Source organism: Oenanthe melanoleuca, chromosome 3, assembly GCF_029582105.1.
Source record: "Oenanthe melanoleuca isolate GR-GAL-2019-014 chromosome 3, OMel1.0, whole genome shotgun sequence".
Lineage (NCBI taxonomy): Eukaryota > Metazoa > Chordata > Aves > Passeriformes > Muscicapidae > Oenanthe > Oenanthe melanoleuca.
The window spans coordinates 66,924,395-66,947,655 of record NC_079336.1 but is presented as its reverse complement, the minus strand read 5'-3'; the positions used below and the strand labels follow the sequence as shown (position 1 = coordinate 66,947,655).

Sequence of the window (23,261 nt, the reverse complement as noted above, 5' to 3'; positions counted from 1 at the left end):
GCTTCACACCCTGTTGGCCACCTCAGCACAAAGCCTGGGAGCTGTGGTGATGACACTGGGTGTAGATCATGGAAAGGACTTCCAGCATCTGAGTTATGATGCACAATTGCTTTCATTTTGCATTTCAGTCAGCTTGGACACTGAGGAGAGATGAACAAGAGATTAAGAATCACAGGCTGTCATCACCATTCTCCTCCCACTGCCATTGTCCTGGTGCAATGTTCCTAAGACAAGCATCCAGACTACCTTTGGGAGCAGAATCCTCTCTGCTACTGCCATCAGACCTGTTTCTGTGTTGCTTTCTACTATCATGCTTGCACAAAAATCTGCACTGAACACAGGTGGTGGAAAGAAAGATTTGCTCTCAACTAGTGCAGCAGCAGATGTCAGTGTGTGGACTACGCATAGCCCGACTCCCTCTCCCATGCATTCTTCATTTGGGTGCTGCAAGCTTCTCCTTTGCCTCCAACATGTACTGCAAGGGGCTCTGGAGTGGAAAAGCCCTGCACAAGACAAATTCCCAGGCAGCTGCAGAAGTTTAGAGTCATCATCCTGAGAGGCTTTTTAATATGCACAGCAATGCTGGGCAGCACAGTGGATATGAAGTGCCAGCCAGCTCTGCCAAGCCTTGTAGCAGCACAAGTGAGGGACAGCAAACTGTGGCCAGGGGAGGGTGGGCTTCAGCCTGGAAGCCCATCTCCTGTGAACCTATGTCTTCTGGCTCCTTGACTCTGAGTGATCACTGAACAACACAGCCCCCTCTTTGTTTTGATGGTCTAAATCCCTATAAACAGAGCGCTTGTTCTTTTTTCTTTAACATCCTTTGTGGTTTCATGAAAACGCCGGATGCTGCAGAAGCTGAAGCATGAAAGGTTCCTCTTTCTACCCTCTCCTCCCTGTCCAGCAACCACACTAAAAAGAAACCACCAAAGAAAGTGCTTGCAAATACCTGAACTGACAGCCCTGGTGATGGAAAGCTCTCCAGTTATTCACAGCCCAAATGGAGCCCGGGCAGCAGCTGTGCAAGTTTCCGAGCCCGCCCCTGCCAGCGCCGATGGAGGCTGACCCAAAGGGCCCCACCTCACCCACACTTTTCTCTCTCATTCCAGCCCTTGGCAGCTGGTGGGGGTGCAGCCATGAGCCAATGTGGGGGTCACAGCTGCAGCTACCCCAGTCATGAGACTGGGGAGGAGGAGATCATCATCTTCTCAAAACATTTCCAAGCCAATGCTGCAAGTAGCTCTGTGGGTGAGAGTTAAAGCTTTTCATCGCTGAAACCTTGGGTTCCTGTTTACCAAACATTTGTTCAGTCTTTATGCATTTGAGTGAATGAGGAAATGAACCACAAAGCTGGGCACAAACGCCAAAACCCTGCTTAAGTACATAAATCACCCTTGTGCCACTTTCTGTGCCTGTTTCAGTCTTGAAAAACGAATCCTTCTCCTCAGATTTGTTGTTTGTCATGAGCTCCTAGTTCACCACCCAGCCCCTGTGAGCACAGCCTCTGCTTTCCTGGAAGCTCCATCACTGCCTTCACAAAGGCAGAGGCGAGTTGCTAGAAAGCCATGCTCCCTGCTCCCTGCTCCCCGCTCCCTGCCCAGTGCTCCCACTGCCGGTCCCACCCTATGCATGGCACACACTCCCTGGAGCAGCAAAGGGAGAAACACCCAAATCCTTTCCAGTCTAAAGGCTGGGCTTACTGCCATCCTCTCCCAGTCCCACACCCTCTAAATAAGCTCCCAGACCTCAAATTCTCTTTAACTGAAGAGGTGATCCTTTCACTATCCTAGACCTGTTTGTTGCACACCAGTTCCATCTCCTTGCTCATCAGTTTCTCCAGCACCATACTTTTTCCCTCCCCAGAAGCAGCCTTTTCAGCCATCTCTTTTCAGTACCTTTGTGGTCAGAGCTGAGCAAACCCTTGAAACCCAGAAAAAGCTTGCAGAGACACATAGCCCCAGACAGAGAAGGAGGAACAGATTGTGCAGTTGGGTATAACTGAGAAGAGAGGCCGCTCTGCTCATGCTGCAGCAACCCCAGGCTCAGTTTCTGGATGCTATGTGGTGCTGCAGGCAGGGGGAGTTATCTGGGGGCAGCATCTCTATTCCACCTGATACAGCTTTCTCTGCATGTCCAGAGGAGGGACAGTCATAAGACAAACAATCCTGGCTGTTTTCTCAAGCTGATAGTACATGAGCAGGGAGAAAGAACACAGCTGTTCAGCTTCCAGCAGTTCTCAGGCCCGGGAGGTCAGACCCTCCCTCTCAGGGGGTGAGCAGACTTTCAGCTGTCTCTGACCACTGTTCTCTCTCCCTCAAATCCCTGTTGCCTCTTTTTTGTCTCTGCACAACCTCCTTGCCTCCTGAGAGCATTGCTGGTCCATCTCTCAGACAAGCTCAAGAAGAGAAATACACCCACCAGGTGAGGAGAAGGGACTTGCTGGGACAGAGGACCATATCCAAGGTAGTGGCAGGTAGGGGAGAGGGATCTTCCAAAGGTTGTGACACCAGCACCCACTTCACCTTCCCATCTGCCTCCCTGGGGTATAGGGGCATTGAAACTCCCTCTGCCTGCAGCACACTTGAGCCTTTCATCCCTGTCTGCTGTGACTTACTCTCCTGCTGAAATTCAAGCTGGGTTATCTGACATGCTTTAAAAATTCAGGATGCTGCTTCATGCTCCTTGAATCCATCAGCAGACAATTATGGTTTGGGTAGGCATTTTTATTCTTTATTTTCTGCTTTCTCACCCCACAGAGTACTCTGCAAGTTACACCTTCATCTTGCTTAGGAAATTAAGATGCCCAGGACAACTCCACACCATGCTCTGTGCCTAGGAATCCCCAGAGGATACTCCTGTCTCTCCTTACCGTATTATGTTGCTGTCCTTGGCCCAGGTAGGATTTCTTATCAGGCTCAGCAGAGTAATGTCATGGTTGCTCATACAGGAGCTCCAGACCCCCTCTGTGCAAGCACTTACCCACCCAGGCTGAAGTCTTTTGGGCCAGTGGTGTGGCTGTGCCCTCCCCACTCGTCTGGAAGAGTCACTGGAAGGCACCTGATGTGTGTGATCCTATATACACCACTTCTATCACAGGCTACACAGCTGAAATCCAAAGGGATTTGGTCCAGAGCATTAAATGACCCTCTTGCCTCATGCATGAATAAATACAGCAAAGAGAATGAGATGGTTTGCTTATGAGTACACTTTTCAAGGTCCATGTCCTTGACATTTGCACATAAATGTTCCCTTCCATAACTGTTTCTTACTTATTTTCCTGATCAGTGTCAAGACTAGGCTTAGTTTATGCCTTCCCTCAGAGCAGGATTCTTGCTGTGCAAATATGTGCTGTGTCCTGCTGGTCACCAGAGAACAAGGGCGCTTTGCAGCCACAACTAGCAACAACAACAATGATACTTTTTAATAGGGAGCACATTTAAATGCAGCAACCACCCGCGGAGAAAAGCAATACGTGCTACATCCTCCCTTTCCAGCGCTGGGAGAGAAAAACAGTTGTAACAATCGATGCACAGAAGTGACAACCCACTCATTTGCTCACTAAGTCTGGCTTTGTGGGAAGGATCCCCCACAAGGCAGCTGGCTTGGCTCCACTCTGGGTTGCTTGAGCTGGAGTATGACCAAGGCCAGGCACAGCAGCCCAAACCATCTTCCCCAGGCATTATCACAGGCAAATGCTAACATTAAAAACAATCAGTGTTGTCCACGTCCACTTCTAAGAGCTCCACTTGACTTTGAGCTGCCACTGCCATAGGTGCAGTGCCCCCAGCTCTGGATGAATGACACTAGGCAGGAGCAAGTGCTACACCAGGGGCTCTGTAGCTGTAATTTCAGGTAAAAATGTAAAAAAAAAAAAAAAAGCTGCGTGGCTGACACAGCTAGAATGCATCTCAGTTCACACTGAATATTCATTCCCCAGCTTTTGCAGAAGGACTTTGAAAACACGAGTGCTTGCCAGAACAGTCCCTGCCTCCTGTGTTACTTCATTTGAGAAGAGCCTGCCCTGTAGAAGATTAAGTAACTTCATGAAGTATATAACTAACAGGTCACTTGGCTAAGTAGACCAAGCCTGCTGTCCTATAGTCTCCTTCACATTTTCATTAAATCTAAAATCAGTTAATATTATGTAATATAAATGCAGTGGTTTCAGAGACTCCAAGCTGAATGAGAATTTTGAATTAAGAATACAGAGCAACCTGAAACTATCTTTGCAAAAAAAGCCAAAAGTGGAGCACCCAAGGGCTCTCTCTGGCCTCACAGAGGCATGGCATTTCCATGAAATGGCTGTGAGCTGAATAAGTGCTCTGGGTATTAATATTCAAAGCAGGGCATCACATATGGCTTATGAAACACCTCTTTATGTGGATTAAAGACCTGCTCTTGATGCAGTGAGCTTCCCACTCCAACTGGAGCCACTAGGCTCCAAATTCATTACCATAGCACATTTCCTGGATAAAAAAAATTGGAAGCCTTCCCTTTCTATTAGCCTCCCTCTCTAACTATTAAGATTCAACCTCATACCTGACTTGACTGATGATGAGTCCCAAGAGAGTGAACCCAGACTTCAGAGCAGCACAGTGACTTTGAGTAACCTCTGGCTCAAGGTGAGAAGCTCCTGTGGGATTAGTCCAAGTCACAACCAGGTGGAAATATTAATGGCCATCATTACAGGAGACATGGAGGGGTTTTTCTCAACCAGTCAGGACAGCAGCTTCTTTCCAAGAACCATGTAGCTGACCTGGTTTGTCCTCTTTGCTCCTGTTTACCTACACAGGCTGCTGCATGATCCCCAGGCACATTCTGCTGACCAGAATAACATGCTAGCATCCCACTGGCAGTGTTAGAGCTCAAATGGAATTGTAGACATTATGGACCTAATTACACTTAGAGAAAGACCTTAATGCAGGGGAATGAAACCTCTGTGGATGCTTTCTGTGTACTTGAATGGAAGTCAGTTTCTGATTGAATAGATGTTTTATGTAGACAGATAGATGATGGATAGATAGATAGATAGATAGATAGATAGATAGATAGATAGATAGAGCATACCCATGTACACAAGTCTGATTTTGGTAACAATTTTCCTGCAGCAAAGCCTCATCTCACACTGCAGTGCAAGTCTTTCTGCCCATGTTCTGCTCCTGAAAAGTGAACACCTCCCAGACAAGGAGAGTGGATTTGTCACTGTGGTATCACTCAGTATCCAGGAAATGACACAGAGTACCTGTTGGGTTTATTTGCCCAGTATGTGCATTCTCCATTTGCTAGTTGTGCTCAGTGCTCCAGAAGAAAAACAGCGGTTTGGGTCTGTTCCAGTACACCTGCCCCTATTTTCAGAAAGCATTAAAACATTTCCCTAAGTAGGCCAAAAATGTCTCTTAAATCTTGAGCTTTAAAGGATAAATTTGTAAGTCAACAAACACACGAACAGGGTGACCAGCTGTTCTACTTTTGGAGGCACTGTCCTAGTTCTCGGAAGCCAATCTGCACTGCACCTCCCATAAAGGAGAGAGGCCAAGTGTCCTACTTTCTTGGTGGCCTATTTGTCCTGCCATGAGAAAGTAAGGTGTGTGACTCCAGACATGAGAACAGAAGAAATCCTCCCCTCTGTATGCCCACACAGAAAGCCAACAGAGATGCAGAACGTCCAGACCATTTCCAAGTTATCTCTCAGAATCCTACTGCTCCAGCTCAGACTTTCATCTTGCAGCAATGTCAAGGAGCAGTGGATGCTATTAAAAACTGGTTTCCCTGTCCTCTAATGTCACTTCCACTCTGAAATCTCACCTTGTTAACACATGCAGTTCACTGCTCCTCTCAGCTTGTGAGAGCATATTATCACTCAGCTCTGATTCAGCAAGACACCTACATTTACACGTTGCCTGTGCCTGTTCAATAGAACAGCAAGGGGACACTTTTGAAACTCCTCTTAACTCTATTAGGCATGCATTTACAATTAAGCATGGATGTAAGCACTTGCCTAGACTAATGCCATGATGAAAAAACACCAAGAGGGCTAAGCTTTGAACTGAAAATAGTTTTTTTCATAAACTCCAGGAAAAAAATGATCTTAGAATACAAAATTTTTTCTGGAAACAAGCACAGAAGTAATATTTTGAGTAAGTAGCCTTCTCCTCAGCACTGCTAGTAGCAGGCTGCTGTGAAAATCCAGGCTTCAGCAAGGTACTGGATAATACAGCAATTTTCTGCATAGTCTCCACTGAGCTTTAGCCAAACAATGTGCACTGAATCCCTAAATTAGAGAGAAAAGAGGTAAAATTAGAGAGCAAGGGTAAAATTAGAGAGCATCTCTAAATTAGAACCACCACCCACTTTTTCTCCTGCAGCGTTTACTGTCAGTCTCAATCATCTTCTGCTCCTCAGTAAAGCAACCTGGGTAAGAGGCATGGAGGAGCTTCATGTTTGCTTAGAAAACTTTAATACCAGATCTACTCTGCCAGTCACGTAGATAGCGGGAGGTGGAGAGGGGGTGAGACCATCCATGTCTTTCATCCTTCGAATATCTACAGCCATCAACCAAAGCTGTATCCATGAGTAAGGACAGAACTTGGCCTTCTCAGGCTGTATTCAGCCTCCCAGAACTAGTTAACTCTGCTAGCAGGGTTTCACATGAACACAGATCCCTCTTTTTCTAGGTATCCATCTCATACAGGCCTTTTTAAAGTCCTCTCAAGTTCAAATCCTGTACGGCAGAGTTGCCTGATCTTTTGTGGGTTCCATCTCAGTAGAGAGAGAAAGCTAACCTGGCAGATCAGATCTGCTGTTTCACACCCTCGGTTTCACACCTCTCCATTCACAAGCTGCTTTGCATTTCTCTTTACTCTGCAGTTTCAAACTTTGTAAACTTTGATCAGAAGTTCGATCACAGGGTGGCTGGAATTTGGGGTCAGAAGCAAGAACATCCCCTCTCTCTTCAAAGCATCTATCCATCAATATCAGTGACTGTTTTTTATAAAAATGGGTAACACACTTTCAGAGAAGATATAGTGCCTTCTGTGTTTTGACATTTTGGTTTTAGTTAAAGCATAATCAAACTTCTCAAAAATAAGGGGTTTGAAAACACTATCTTATGGCTTACAATCTGGGGGAGAAAAATCCAACAACATTCCTGCATTTGCTTCTGAAAATAGATGCCATTTGTCCTTCATTTTCTGTACAGACAATAACAGTGGGCTTATCCATCTTGTTACTGTAGCCATGAATAGCTGAGAATGGAAAAATCATCATCTGAAACTGGGTGAGCTTCTGACGCTCCCTCCATATGACAGCTTTAACTAGACTCCCACCCCTAGTGAGTCACTAACTCCCTACAAACCCTGTCTGGGATGAGAAGGGTGAGCATGCATTTTGCACAGAGCCCACTGGCAGGGTTGTTTTCATCTGGGGGTGTGTGAGTCTGACTCTGTCACATCCCATCTGCGGTCTGCAGCACATCTGCAGGTTCCCCAAAGCATCTGCTGGAGCTCCTGAAATGCCTTTGCATTTCCTGGTAACTTGGGATTTCCTCAAATGCAAAGGACACTTGAAAAGGAGAAAGTGAGCATCATGTTGCACCGCTGGAGGGGCAGGAAGACTGTGACAAAGTCCCTGGCTCTGTGGGAAGAGTGCAGTTAGTGTACTTGTATGATTAAGAGCAGTTATTAGCCAAAAGACTCATTCAGTGGCTGAGGGTGGGAGACTTTCAGAGCCCTGGATAAGAAAAGTAAGAAAAAAGTGCCCCCAGAAATTCAGACTTCACAGCAAAGTGTTGTCTTTTGTGAAAAAGGCACTTGATATCATCAGGGAAAGAAGGTCACACCCCCCACACCTTCTCTGATTATCAGCTGGTGCAGGAATGCTGTGTGCTTCCAAAGGTGAGGTGCCAAGTGTGGGTGACAGGCAGGAGGGGAGGGATGTGGTGGAGCCAAGCCAGGAGCAGCAGCAGGGCCCCTGGGGCAGCCAGGAGACAGAGCCTGCACCCAGCCCAGCCTCAGCAGGGCAGCTGGCACCGAGGGCAGCAGATACTGCTCTCTCTGCCTGCCCCCACGCTCTCAGGATGAGCCCCGCAGAGCACGGCTATTATTTGCTTTAAAGAAGGCATTTTTGGCACCCAGTGTACAATATGTTGCTGTTGACCTCGTGACAACTCCATAATCTCTTCTTTCGCTTCCAGTGTTATTGTCCCAGTTTCCAAGGAACAGACAGAAAGGATTTAATCTTCTGGAGTGGGATAATTCCTCATCAGGAAAGAAATGAGCAGAGACAGACTCGGGAAATTCTTCACTTGTCTATTTTTATTTACAGTGAAGTTCCTGTTATTGCCTTGGACAAAAATAGCACAACAGCAAGGCTGCAGCCCAGTTTCCTTTGCCATTCTGCAAGAGCCCATCCACACCAGCCCTTGGCCACAGCCCCCAGCCAAAACCTCCTCCCACTGCCTCTGCTCTTGGCCACCACCAGCCCCAAGGATGGGCACCAGCAGTAGCCCCATGCTTGCCTGGTGGCTTCTCACTCTGGGCAGGCTTGGCCAAAACAGCACTTACAGCTCCCAGCAAGTCCTGTCTGCAGCCCAGGGTCCCAAGACAGTCTGGTAGCAGCCATTTGGCACCAGCACTGGCAGCAGTGAGGATATCCCAAGGCTGCACGCTGCTCCCACAGTTTCCCCTCCAAGGTACCACGAGTTAAACCACACAGGTTTAATATTCACCAGCAGAAGCAAACAAGTGGTGATATCCTTTGTCAAAAAGTAGCACAGTACTAAAGCACTGCTGAAAGATGACACCCAGAGAGGCAGAGCAGTGGCACTACCTGCACATGAAGCAGCTCCATATTGAGAGGATTCTGGCAAGGTTACACGACGCCCGCAGTGATGCGAAGGGAGAGAGTAACAGCACCTCAGTTATCAACAGATACCATCTTTTTATCAGGCAAAGTCACAGGCTGTTTTTAGATCCCTCTTTAAAAAACAGTTGGAAGTTTTCATGGCAAACTTGAGTTTTGGACATAATTTTCAAATCCACCATGTTTTATCTTCAAAAAAATAAGTAAGATCTGCCTTTTACAAGGCCAAGGAGATGACAGCTGCTTCTCACTTCCTCCCCAGCAAGGATGTACACACAGGACAAAATTTTCAAAGCACCTCCAGGGTTTAAGCACCCATCTCCCCATCTCCTCTTGACCATCAATGGGACAAACGCACCCAACTCCCTTAAGCTCTTCTGGAAATCTCATCCTTTGATGTAATTTCAAAGGCTTCAAAGCTAAGGTTTGTCTCTTTGAGGCAGGGAGAGAAGGAGGAGTGTGGAAGCATTAAAGCAATTCATCTTAAAGCCCTTTGCCTGGTTCTGCCAGGGTGCAGAGCATCACCAGGGATGATGTCACATGTCAGATGGGACAGGTCAAGGCAGAAACTTTCCCTGGCTGACCCTGCAGCTGGGATGCCCACAACTTCCCTCTCCTAGGTGCTGGAGCCTGTGCATAAACCTGGGGTCTGAAGGGCCTGCAGCAGAGAGTGACATCCTGTACCCACAGAGACCAAAGCTCTCAACTGCCTGAATGCCCACATCACTCATGCTCATCCTGACTTATGGCCAGGCCCTGGAGTTACAGCAGAGTGTGTGCCTTGCCCGTGGCAGAAGACAGCACATCCTTCACCTGGCTCTGCTTCAAGCACAAGCCCTTTCTTCCCTGCACATCTCCCCACCTTTCTCACATCTGTTTTCCTTGACACCAACCGGAAAATCCTCTTTGAAACATTTTGGCCTCTGAGATAGAAAGTTGCTGCTACAAGCTTCGTGAAAATGTGCAGCTGGACAGGGTCTCTACAAATCCTCCTTCAAAGGGAAAGAATTATTGCACTTTACTGAACATCAGAGAATTCAGTCTTCAGCTCATGGTCTGCTCTTATATTGAGTTGCTGGGTTTGAATGCAATTCTATGCAATGCAAGCTGTGAAATTTTTTCCTGTGATTATGACACTCACAGCACTGCTGGTCTGAATAGATTCTCCAGGTGCTCGTTTTCTTCAGTACTATGACAGTTCAGTCAGTCAGCCCTCAGCCCTGTGAGAACCATATAAATCCACAGAAAAAAACACAAGAGTCTTAAATGGTTCTACTACTCATTGAAACAGGCTAGGAAGCCAAAACAAAAAGTCGCATCTTGTGATTTGCACAGGGAGGGGAGAGAACAGAGGGTTCCCTTGTCAATTTGTGATAGGCTGAACCAGAACACCTCCACACTCTCTCCTTTTCTCTCATTAGAAATACTCAACCGCAGTTATTTGCTTGAGTTTGGACAGCAGATCAGTTCTCCTATCATGCACAGTCATGCACACGTCAAGCTGGGAGGCTGGCCCCGAAAAGGAGAGCCCTGCTCAGGACAGGTGGTGGCTGCAGCTGCCTGGAGCTCATCCTCCAGCCTCCCATCCCACTCCTCGCAGTGATGCCATTTCCACAAAGTGCAAAGTAGGCGCCTCTTTCTCTTTCCATTGCACTATTGCCACCAGCCACGATAAGGATGATTTATTTTGGTTACAATACCCAGGCACTCCAGTTGAACAGGCAGGCTCCCTGCGTGCCAGATTCAGGGCAAAACAAGAAACGCTGAAGGTCACCTCCTCCCCGGTGAACTTGCCGCCTGGGAGAGAGCCTGTGCGAATACCTTAGCAATGTAAATACCATCCTACGGCTCACTAATGACCTCAATGAATCAAAGGAGGCCCTTGTTTACCTTATGAAAACTTCCCGAAATAGCACAGCAAACAGAAACATCGCCTGTGCCTCCGGTGTCCATGGGCGCTTTGCTGGTCCCACCTCTGGAGGGGGACAGGCAGGAGAAGCCCCTGGAGGCAGCTCTGCCCTGCTGCTGCCGCTGCGAGGGTGCTGCAGGGAGCTCCTGCTGCCCCATCCTTCCTCCACCGGCAACACAGTTTCTACCCTTCCACGGGGTCAGGAGCCTGTGTAAGGAAACGGGGATTAGCCAACACTGCTGCTTGCTTGCTCCACTGTGCTGTGCCGGTCTCCACACTGCAAATCCACCGGAGGTGTCACAGCTCCAGCTGCCCTGGCAGAGATGCCATGCATCCCCCCGGGCAGGGATGTGTGCTTCCCTTATCTGCCCTGCAGCTGTGACTGTACTAAACATCTGCCAGCCTGGAAATCACACTGGAAGGGCTCACATCACTTGATGGGGCTCACACCCTCGGGAGAGAGCGGAGCAGCAGGGAAAGGGGGCGAGGGGCTCAGGGAGATCAATGGGTGTATTGTCTCTGCCTCCCTGCCTGCAGTTTCATTAAGTGCAACATCCTTCAAGAGATACTAGAGCTGGTTGACATTTCTCAACCAACGGTTTAAAAAAATATTCAGCCAAAAATTGCTTTCAGAAAATCTTCAGATTTGAATAAAAAGGTGCCAACTTTATATATATATATATATATATATAATTTTTTTGTTTTCATAGAAAAAGTGTTTGGTTTTGTTTGGTTGGTTTTTTTAGTCTTTCTTATTCCTCTTCATTCCTTCAACTCAAATAAATAAATAGATAAATAAAACAACCCAAAAATAGGAGATTAAATCTATCATAGTGTAGGTTTTGGATTAATGTTGACAATCATTCAATAATACTTTACTCAGCAGGATTTTTTTTATTTTTTTTTAAGATCCTGAGCTACTTTCCAACTCTTCAAGCAACACTGAGAAAAGTCAGGTCTCAATTCTTAGAGAACTCTATGATCAAACCAGGGATCTGGACCCAAAGGTTGCCAAAGCCTGCATAAGGTTAATTTGGATCTTTCTGTACACTAGCTGTACGCAGCACTGGCATGAACGGGGCTCAGCCAGGCAGGAGGGGAGCACAGCCCAAACCACAGCCCAGCAGGACAGGGGCAGGCCAGTGTGACACAGGGACCCGTGGGAGGAGGTGGTGGCAGAGGAAAGGTGTTTGTGGCAGCAGAGGCAGCAAGGGGATGCCAAGGAGGGGTACAGGTGTGCCCAGTGCTGTAGCTGCACTCCTGCAGGCTGGCTCCCTGCAGGTCAATCCAGTGGCACTGCTGGACCCTGGCTCCTGGCCCACAGTGGGACCAGCAGCACAGCACGAGTCAGGGGGACCAGCAGCACAGCACGAGTCAGGGGGACGTGCAGGCAATGCACAGGGGCAGCATGAAAGGCATGGCTGAAAATCTCAGCATGGTAGCACTGAGTCAGTACCACTCCCTTCCCAAAATCCCTGCTTAGGCAGCTGTTCCCAGGGCTGCAAAAACAAAAGGCATGAGATGAGATGAGATGAGATGAGGAGGCCCAGGAAAAAAATAAGTTACGGCTATAGAGTGTGACTATCATAAACAGCTAATTTAAAGAGCTTAACACAAGTCTTCTTGTGGGCATCATAATGGCATGCTGGCTGCATCCATTATGTATGGAAACATAAATTTGCTGATTCAGCTGTGAGGGCTTTTGAAGTGATGGCAGCTGAATTTGCACTGAGCCTTCGTCTGTCAATTCATCCTTTTAACTGTTTTTAACAAGCTGATGCTTCTTCAGCCTGACAAATGGTTTCTGAGACATCCCCTCTCTTTCAGCTGTTTGTCATTCAGTAATGTTTCTTCAGGTACAGATCTTTTTTTTTTTTTCACAGCAGAGCACTTCCTCTCCAACCCATCTGGCTGTGCAGCATCACACTGCAGAAACTCTTATGCAGCAGCAGAAGAAAAGAAAACAGCTGGGGAAAGGTTACCACGTCACATGCCCTCCTCCACAGATGCTATAAGCTGATATGTTCAGCTCTCAGTATCCGGGGTAATGAGGTCAAAGAAAGAAAAGCAAAACTAATAATACAAAATATATGTAAATAAGGCATATAGGAATGCAATACTTTAATACCTTTACCTTTGAAAAAGAAGTCTAAGAAGCAGCATGATGTTATAAATAAAGAGAAAAAACCATTGTACATTACACTTTATAATGGCTCTGAAAGAGTTCTGCATTTTTTAAACATGGCACATCTAATCTGTAGCTCTGAGAATGCACCCACAGATAATCGAGAGTTGACTGTAAAAAATCTTTTTTTGAATGACAGCTTGAAAAGTTCATGCACATTTCTCATGACAAATCCCCTAATTATCATTTCCATCAATAGACTGTTAACATATATTCCGGGCACTACAGGCAGCAGAAAAAACCCAAGTGGGAAGCACCAGAGATTAATCGTTCAGATTATAAAGAGCCCAAATTTCAGAGTTGCAAAAGGCCAGCAGTCAGCTTGGACGAGGATGGAATTTCTACATACACACCAAGAGTGCCTACTGGGTCAATGTTACATGTCATGATAAGAGAGTTTGTAGAAGTGGCCCTTAAACTCAAGCATCATAGCTAAAGCTGAGCTCTAATTAGCAACAGGCAGGGAAGGGGAGGGCCAGTAGGGCAGAGCCTTTCTGGGGTGCTCACGCTCTCCTCACAGCTCATCAACTGGCATGGAAGAAAAAGCCTGCCCCAAGCTCTCCCCATCAGCGCTTGTATGCCTAATAAGATGTGTGAACATAGCCATGAAATAAAACTGAAGTGCATTTCTCACCACCACCCCCACAATGAGGAGCCCACCCAATGTGCTGTGCATAGGTAATGCTGTTGGCAACTTCTCTTCAGAGCTTTACAAGGTGGACAGTTTGGATTTCAGGAGTGCGTGGCCCAGCCAGCCATTAAGACAGAGCCAGTCACAACATTTAGATCCAGACCTGTCAAAGTGTTCAAGACCTGACAAAGTCTTCAAGTATATCTATATTTAAGCATTGTGCTGTAATATGGGGTTTGGCTCTGCCCATCACAGAATTAATTACCTGCAGCACAGTGTTTTCACAGCCTGAGCATGGCATTTTCCCACCACTCTGCATATGGAGACCACTTTCAAGGGCCCATGTGTTACTACTGCACAGGCAGGGTGGTTTCTCGGCTCCTGCAGGCTGGTTCAGCTGGAAGGCAGTAACACAGCAAAGAAGGGCCTTAGTAAGATTCTGAGGGAGTTCACAAAAGTTTATTTCATGCAGGATGAGGGATAGTTCCCCAGGCTGATCCAGCCTCACAGGCCACAAGACCCAGAAAGGCAAATGATGGTTTGGAAGCAAAATATTTACCTAGCAGAACAGGGTAAAGTACAGCAAACCTTATGAAATCCAATACTAAACTCGATATTCAGATCTCATCTAAGGTCTGGGAAGACCTTTGGCTTTCTCATAACAGAAAAAATCCTAAAGTTGGGGGACCTTGCAACCAAGTTCCAGTGTGATTTTGTCACTGGCAGCCACTAGGTTGAAAGGAACAGGCTGCTTCTTACAGTGACCTGTTTACTTTTTCTATTAATGGCTGTGCCTTTCTCATTTAGGAGATCAGTTACTTTTGCCAGATGGAGTCAAAGTCACCACTGTGAATCCAGCTTTTTTTTTCCTTGTTTCTTGGAAAGCACCAGTCAGTACCATGTCAAGAAAAACAAACAGAGAGGTTTGCTTAGGATCTATTTAAAGCAATGCATCAGTGGTAGCTCCAATACAACCCTGGGGCCAGCACTGGTGTTTGTGGCCAAACTGGGGCTGCTGCATGTGAGGTGGATCATTGCAAAGCTCTTGCAGACAACACCCCATCTTCCACCCAAAGAGGTCAGAGCCATGCACAATGCAAGCAAGAGAGCTCCTCTCCAGCATCTCCACTATCCCACACTGGCCATGTAGGAAAAGTCCTGGACCTCAGCCACTGCAAGCTGCCATAAGGTCCTGAAATGTAGCAGACACATTTAGTGATTTGAGAGGAGGATCTGAATTTTCTGTCCCTGCCAGCAGACCTTGAGTGGTGGAAGATTGCTCTGACCCTGGAGAAAGTCTGTGCCTAGCAGGGGCGTGACAAGGCAGCACGCTTGCCACCACCTCCTCTCACTCCCACCATTGGCACCAGGAGTCAGAAACTGTCTGGAGAGGGAGTGGTGGAGCAGACCGAGGGCTGCAGCAGGTCCCATCCCAAGGAGGTGTTTGCCACTGGAAAGTGCAGGCATGAGCATCCCACGCTGCTGGGAATCCTGCATCACTCACACACTGAGCCCAGGGAAAGAGCTAATAACACATCCCCACCTCGCCAGAGCATCAGGAGACTAATTTCATTAGCGTCTATAAAATACTCTGACGCTGTCCATATGCAGCACAAAGTGTTATTAAAAAGCCAAGCAGAGCAAAGCCAACAGTGCTCAGCTTTTGTTTATGTAAGGTATTCTGCTGATATTACACCCCTGGGAAAGAGTAACAGCTATGGTTACAATAGGACTTTAGTACCACCTCAATTTGCTGCAGCAATACTGACCATACCTCTAAAAGCAATCTCAGAAATGTCTGGTCCACAGGGAATCTCGCTCTGTCCCACTTACAAGCATGCCAGTGCTTGCCTTTTCCTTCTGTAGCTCATTTCTGTAAAAGACACATTCATAATTCTGAGCTCCTTACCAGTGAACCTAATCCAGCAAGTATCCAAGACATTCAGGAAAAGAGACTTTCATAGCATTGGAATTTTTCCATGCCAGCACTTTTTCACCCTAGGATAAATGGCTTTTACTTACAAGGCTAAAGGCTCTGTTCTTTTCAAAATACTTCTCAGCTTCAAAGCAGCAATGGAAATTGGCCATGCACCTGGCCAGCTGATCCAGCCTGGAGTCAACCAAATAGCAAGAGGAGTCTTTCCTCCCTGCAGCACCAAGCAGTGCTGTGCAGTGGACAGGCAGGCTGGAGGGCTGATGTAAATAGGCCAACACTTTATTAATCAGAAGGTATTTAAGCAAAGCCCGGCATGCTGAATTTCCAGACTGGGGGCTGGCAACTGGGATGTACCTGCTGTGTTGGATGCTCAGAAAAGCCTTCTCTGGAAAGATTGCTTTAGACACCCAACTGCTGCACTGGGGCAAAGCCTCCCTGAGCCCTGATCTATCCAGTTCACTGGAGCAGGCACTGAAGGACAGAACCCTGGAACTTGGAAACAGGCCAGACCTGAAAACAGCTACACCAAACCCCTCCACTCACAGATTCCCTCATATGTGAGTGAGCTCTCCTGCAGATACTAGATGGAAGTAAACTTTATTTTTATCATATGGGTGAACAAAGGCTCCAGCTGATGAGACATGTTTGTCTTTCTCACGAGACAAGTGTAGCAAATACCTTGCTGAAAGAAGTCTTGACCAAATTGGTCCCAGCCTTGGACAGCAGAGAAAAGTGCAGAGCAGGAGGAGGAGGGGAGGAAGGACAGTACTGGGGGAGCTGGGCACTGTACACAGAAATCTCATGTTTGCATGAAAGGCAGCTTGTCTGAAGCCCAGCCAAGAGCAGCTCCCAGTCCTCTGTAGGACTGTGGACGACACCCAGCCAGACATGTCTAGAAAATCCCAGGAGATCTGTGTCTTCCTCCAAAACCTTTCCCTGGGCAGCTCCCCGATGCTGGCACCACCCATTTCTCCCCACCTTGCCCTCTGTCACCAGCAAGTCTCTCCTGGCCAGGTTCCTGGCTGCTCAGCCATCCGCAGGAGGTTGCACAATGCTTGGCCACAATGCAGCTTGACCTGAGCAGGGGCTGTTGCTCTCACTTTCAAGAGCCACAGCCATAAAAAGAGACGGAATTTGCTGGCCAAGGAGAAGCCAGGGCAAGCTGATGCAGTGCAGGCTCCCGAGGTCAGTGGCTGCAGCTCTGTGCCGGGGGAGGACACGCAATGCCTAATGTGGAAATGTTTGTGTTTGGAGCAATATATAGTTACATTTAGCCCCTAGCAGCTGCAGAGGCTGTTTACTGTAGCACACAGACCTCAGCCTATTAGCTGAAGGTCTGACAGTGACCAGATGTGGAGAGGAGTGACTGCGGAGCCTGCAGCCGTGTTTATCTCTTTGCCAAGATCCCAACAATATCTTGCCTAATAAGTCTGGCACAGAAATAATCATTTAAAGAGCTAAAAAACACAACATCCACAGCCCATCTTTACAGCCAGAAGGGGATTTTTCTGAGGCTTACAGTCTAATCTTTCACCGTCCCAAGTGCTTCCCTCCTACTTCACAAACAGCGGGTGATTTATTTCCCAAATGGCTGGACTCGAGCCTCCTCCGTGCAATCACTCAACAGGGAGGCCGCACCTCTGCAGCCAGACTTGGCCACTTGCACAGCTGCACCAGGAGGCAGAAAGGAGCAGAAGCCACCACCACCCACCTGAGATGCCAACAGGTTCCTCTGGCAGGGGGGATGCCAAAGTCTCCCGGGCTTTGCCCCCTGCCCCCATGGCCGATTCCCAGTGGGGAGCTGGTCCCTGGGGCAGGCAGCAGGAAGGACAAGCTGTACTGTCACCCTGAGTGTCCCAGCAGCACCCAGCACTCTGCAGATCAGCCTTGATTTGCTAAATTAGAAACAAAACAAAACAAAACAAAACCAGACAAAACAAAGCAACTCTTTAGGTGCTTTCCGAAGAGCCAGAGAACTGTATCTTTGCTGGCAGAACTGGATGTTGAATCAATGTCAACACCAAGAAACATAAGCTGCACTCCACTGATTCACACAGTTTATGACCTTGGCTGGCAGATAAGCCCATGTAGTATGATTTTCTGTGCTTTGCAGGCTGCAGGTAGCAGGTGTTGTTGAAGGTCAGCATTGAGGAAAGGGCTCTCCCACAGTCAGGAGAAAGCTAGAGAACGATTTTTATGCAACATAAGCTTGTAGATGATTAACAATTTTCTTTCAGTTAACCGAGAAGTTAATAGTTATTCAAAGCACTCCATTGTAATGGGAGTGGAGATGGGGAGATGTACTACATTAACCTTTAATCTTGGACTGTGCAATAAAAATTAAAATGGAATATGGCACATAAGTATGATTAATTCTGCTTGCAAAGGGAGAGGGTGTCAGTGTATGCTTTGTGCAGGGGTGTTTCCTTCTAACAGCAGGGTGCCTTGATGCAGGTGAGGATGTGCCACAGAAAAACTACATTCAGTGCTCAGTCCTGCTTTTTCTTCTTTTTTTCAAGCTCAGAATCCATTTTATTTCAAATTCCACCTTGTTAACTCTGCAACTCCCAAAAATCTCAAACCTTAGGAAGCAGATGGACTTTTGTTTGTTTGTTTGTTTGTTTGTTTGTTTGCTTGCTTGCTTGTTTGTTTTGTTTTGTTTTAGTTTTGAAGGGGAGAAGAGAGCAAGAGGGAAAAACTTGGCAATTTGAAACTGTGGAAGGCTATCATCAGTGAAACATCTGCTAGCCTGCTCCCACTGCAGTGGACAGCACCAGGGAGAAGGATGGAGGATTTCCCAAAAAGATGAAGGCCCCCTTGCCCTACCCTGTCTACCACTCTAATGGGCAGCCATGGCTTGAGCTTGGCACTAAAGACAGCCGGGGGTTACCCTGCTCAGGGTTCACTAGTTCCTCCCAGCCTCAGCCTGTGCCAGACCCTCTTTTCCTGGGCACTGCAGTCCTGCTGATGCTCATGGGACCATTGCCACATGCACAGAGACCTGCTGAAGTCAATGACATTGAGTTTATTTTCTGCTTGCAAACTCAGTGGCAACCCTTTGGAGAGAAGGAAGAGCATGGGAGACAGGCCCAAGAGGCAAACTGTGCTCATGGTATTCCCCAGCTTAGCCATGGTTGGCCCCAGAATTTGGTGGGGTTTTTTAAGTGTTGCAAAATCTGGGTCTGCATTTGTCTTTCCCCTTTTGCTCTTACTACTCTTCCAAGTGGTGCCAAAAGTCCCTTGCCTGATGTCATCGTTGGGTTTGACCTGGGCCAGCACGAGGGCTGAGGCACTGGGTTTACAAGGCTGAATCAGAAATGTTTTCAAGGCAAATTCCTCCCACAGCTCAGACACACCTGAGCCTGCCCACTTGGTTTCCCGAGGAGCTGGCACTTCCTTATCCCAGCCAGAAGTGGAAGTGTTAAGCCAGTGTAAGTGGCTGGTTGCTTTATGAGTATTTTCTCAGCTATGGGTGTTTCTGTGAATCACACTAAATCTCCAGCTGTCTATAAGTCAACATGCATTTCCCAGCACCTTCTGCATTCATTCAGCAGTCATATAATGTGTGCATTAGGAGAGAAATCAGCCAGCTCATGGGAAGGCACTGGAAGCAGCTCTGCAGGCTGAATTGCACTGGTTTCCCTGGCAGCCAAGAGGAATGACCCCACACACCAGCACACCCCTGGCCCCCTTGTGAGGCCAGAATCTAGCCCTGTTCCCCACTGCCTGCAGCAAGCCATGTTTTGCAAGAGCAGACATGGTAGCCAGAGAGCACGGAGGAGAGTTGGCTATTCCCCTTGTCAAGCCAAGATGCATGGCATGCACACAGCCTGCCAGCTCACAGACAAAGGGGAATCTAAATACCTCCATGGTGTGCCCACAGATCCCACACCACCCTCTTGCCTGCCTTTTGTGCAGGAGGCCTCCATGTGGAGGATGCAGGGATCCAGGCTTTACCCTGCTCTCCCTCTGCCCAGGGGTTGTTCACTCCCTTCTTCCTCCATAGTCAGTGCTCAGCAGTTTCAAGACAGTGTCTGTTCTCGTGTTTTTGTTTCAGCAAGCTCCAGTGGAGCTGAGCCCCTGTGACCACAGCAGGGCAGGCAGCTCTCAGCTGAGCTCACAGGGTGCTCAGAAGCATGTGGTGATTGCAGGCAGCACAAAAAAGGCCCTCTCCTTCCACAGCCCATGCCCAGCAGCTCTGATGGGCATTTCCTTGAGGTCTTTCAGTCCCAGGCATACTGCTGAGACCCAGGGTGGATCAGCAGACAGCAAGCAGGGCAGGCAGGAGGGCACATCTCATTTAGAAGTAAGGCAGGTCACACAAAGACTGCATCAGCCCAGGCTGAGAAAACACCATACATTCAAAGTATTTGTCTTTGAGAAACAGGGTTAAGAAAGAATGAAGTCATAAACATAAGGATATACATAATGGCATATCTATAATGGCTCTGTAATTGCTGGGCTTTTGTGCACAGTTAATGTACAACCTGGCTAACCTGCCTCAAGGTAATCGAGAGGCAGTGACAACTGTGTGCCATCCTCCCACCTCCACACAAGCCACTGCCTCCAAACATCATAAAGAAAGTTATAAAGACGGGGTTACCTGCTGGTAACTCATCCTGAGGCCAGCAGGATGAGGCCTTTTATACTTGCCAGGGCCAAGGTGCATCATGATAGCAGGAGTTGCATCATCACTGGGTAATGCTGAGCCACCAACGCCCCACAGAGCCATGCAGCACAGGGCACAGCTCCCAGGGAGAAAGAGAACTTGTGCTAGCACTTAGCCCAACTGGGGGACCAAATCGTGGCAGGACCTTTTTACAAAATGCTCCTATGTGAAATTTGTTTCCAGTGAGAACCAAACATATGGGAGAATATACATTCCAGAGCAGGCTGGGAATGGGAGTAGGCCTAGAGCAGCTGACTCTCATCTGTCTGATGACAGAACTAAAGGTCCAAGTTGTCTTCCTGGAGAAAAAACAAACATCCCATTTGTTCTGCATGTGTGTAGAAAGCACCTGGACATGCTGTTTGGAGGGAGGACTTTTAGGAACATGCCGCAGCCAGAGGAAAAGACAACAAAATGTTGCAGTTCCAAAAGCTAGTCTGTTGTGAATTACTGCAAAGTCACACTTAAATTCAGGCCTTAAATCCAAGCTGGACCAGTAACTATTTAGTAACTGTATGTAACAAAGCACAGCCAGGCCTCATTTCCATCTCTCCTCAGCTTCTATTTACTGGCAAAAGTCTTAGAAGGAGCTGTAAATTTTTTAGAAAGGAAGGGACAGCAGCAGTAACAACACACTGTGGACGAGGTGGGCTGTCTGTGAAGTCCATTTATGCTTCTCTTCAGATCCAGGGATGCTGGGGGGCAGAGCTGAGTGCCCCCTCAGACACACTCTGGCCACTGCCGTCATGTACCTGTGGGCACTTGGAATTCATTTTGCCATGTCATGGCAAGCAGCTGCCTCTGTGCAGGTCTTTCCTCAAGACCCCCCACATCTCTTGCACCCTCTAGCAGTGCAAGTTTGCATCATGAGACACGCATCCATGTTCTCCAGTCTCCTTTAGGTTGTGCATCCTAAAGCCCTGGGAGCCCCCACAGCAAGCACAGCAGCAGGGCTGAGAAGTCAAGGGCATCCACACAAGCACATCTCCCTGCAGCAACACTGACACAACCCCCCTGCACCCAGGAAGGCCTCCACAGGGAGCCTGCTGCACCTGCTCTGTGGACATTCTTATCAGCCTCCGAGGCTGTGAAACTGGTAATCTATAAAAAGTATGAGTCACTGCAAAAAAAATCTCATATCCTTCTCTAGTTCAAAGTCTTTCCTAGAACTGCACCGACAATGAGGCCTTGAAGACACAATTGTTTACTGGATTTCAAAATTCCCTTTTCTGGTCTTTTGCAGTACCTCTTGAAATGTCAGTGTTTTGCTGAGTGTCTCACATCTAAAAAGTTTCTCAGCAGAAAAGGGATACTAACAACAGAGGAAAGGGGGAAAGGCGAGCTGTGGCAGCTGAAAAGTTCACCTATTACATCATAAAGTGCACTCTTGGCTCTTGGAAAGATAACTCCTACTTTGTGTGGATAAGCAGACAGCAGAAAAGGACAGGAGAAGCCAGCTGCTTTGTATGCTTTCAGTCCACTGAGGGTAAGAAAGCAATGCTAGCATCATCTGAGCTTGAAACAGAGACTGAAGAGAAATATGACAGTTGTAACATCTTCAAAAAGGGGCAATTTTTGCCTTCATAGCCTAAGGGGACCTCCATCTTCCTGGCAGAGGAGTGCACAAAGCCAGTTTGTCAGCCTGAGATGCAAAAAAGTTCCCAGCAATGAGCCCAGAAAACAGGGCACAAACAGCCTGGGCTGTGGGCAGCAAAGGTGCTGGCCATAAGCAGCCCCCTGAGAGGCTGCTTGGAGCTGGATGCCAACAAAAGCATCTGAGCCCTGCAGCCTCGTGGGCCAGTTAGGAGAGAGAGGGTAGAGCTGCAGATGGATGGGGGTGTCCTGCAGCCTGCCAGGGGCTCCTGCTGCCCGGGAACTGAACACTGCTGGTGGCCTTGGAGGGATGGCATCGATGCTGGAAGAAACTATTGCCAAGTCAGAGTTTTGCATGGCTGTCACATGTGTAACAAGCAAGTTGTATCTGTAGTAACCTGTTCCATTGATTTCTGTTCTACTGGAAAGTCAATAACAATTGACAATACCCCCATGGGGTTGTTGTTTTTTAGTCACGTATACCTGAAATGCTTATTTCCCTGGGAAAAGAAAGATGAAGTCAATAACTTTATTCTCTACATGTAAGTGAAAAAGGTTATTAAGAAAAGCTTTTGTCAGGCAGGACACCCACTCAGCTAGCACTGTGCTTGACAAGATCCTTTGAGGCCGTGCTATGCGGGGTGTACCAAAGGGAGAGGAGGATGCTTAATGCATGCATCTTCATTGCTGCCTCTCTTGGGAGAGACACTGAATTCTCCTTTTCTTTCTCCCTAGGCTTATCTGTTGACAGATTACACCAAAAAAGCCCTTTCATAAAGCTCCATTAGAATGCCAGTGCATGCAGCAAGGGCCACTGAAATATTCCCAAAGCCACAGACAAAGCTGACAATCTGCAATATTTTAGCATAAGCTCTGACCCAGTATACAGCAAAACAGACGAATGGCACTTCCCCTAGGGCAGGAATCGCTTCTGAAGCTGCTGACAACTCGCTGTTTATCTCATTTCAGTCCCATTCTTAATCACTGTTTGAGATGAAACTTTTTCTAACCCAGATTCCAGCTTGAAGATCTCCAGAAGAAAGACCCTTGACCTCCCTCCTGGTAGCCTTCTCAGCTGCTGGCAAACCTGCCTGTCAGATGCTGCAGTGTTGCTCCATGCTTCCAAGGCAGGAGGGGCGATGGGGCTGAGCCAGGCTCTGCTCCTACTGCCCCATGTGGAGCTCAGCCTCCAGCCAGGAAAGGAGCTCACTGCAGCAGTGGCAGCTAGGGGCCAGCCAGACACTTCAGCTGCTTCAAAGTTCACCTCTGTTTGCTCCTGTTGTTAGCTCCAAAGCAGGAACAAAACAGTAGACGCACCATTTAGTCAGTTTTGGTATTGCACAACTGAAAGAGAATAGGAAAGCACCCCCAGGAACTGAGCCAAGTCAATAATGGAGACAGATTAAGCAATACATGCACCTGGCTGTCAGAAGTGTAAGATACTCTCTCTTTAGTAATTACAGAGCAATTATGAAGTTA

General features: G+C 47.7%; 1 long non-coding RNA gene across 1 annotated transcript; it reads left to right on the top strand.

Moving 5' to 3' along the window:
- The first annotated feature begins 2,312 nt into the window (after positions 1 to 2,312).
- Positions 2,313 to 13,334, top strand: LOC130251759 (uncharacterized). The gene is made up of 4 exons (XR_008840229.1): positions 2,313 to 2,421; positions 2,757 to 2,896; positions 11,678 to 11,795; positions 12,657 to 13,334. It is a non-coding gene; the product is annotated as an uncharacterized LOC130251759 (long non-coding RNA).
- Positions 13,335 to 23,261: the final 9,927 nt, after the last annotated feature.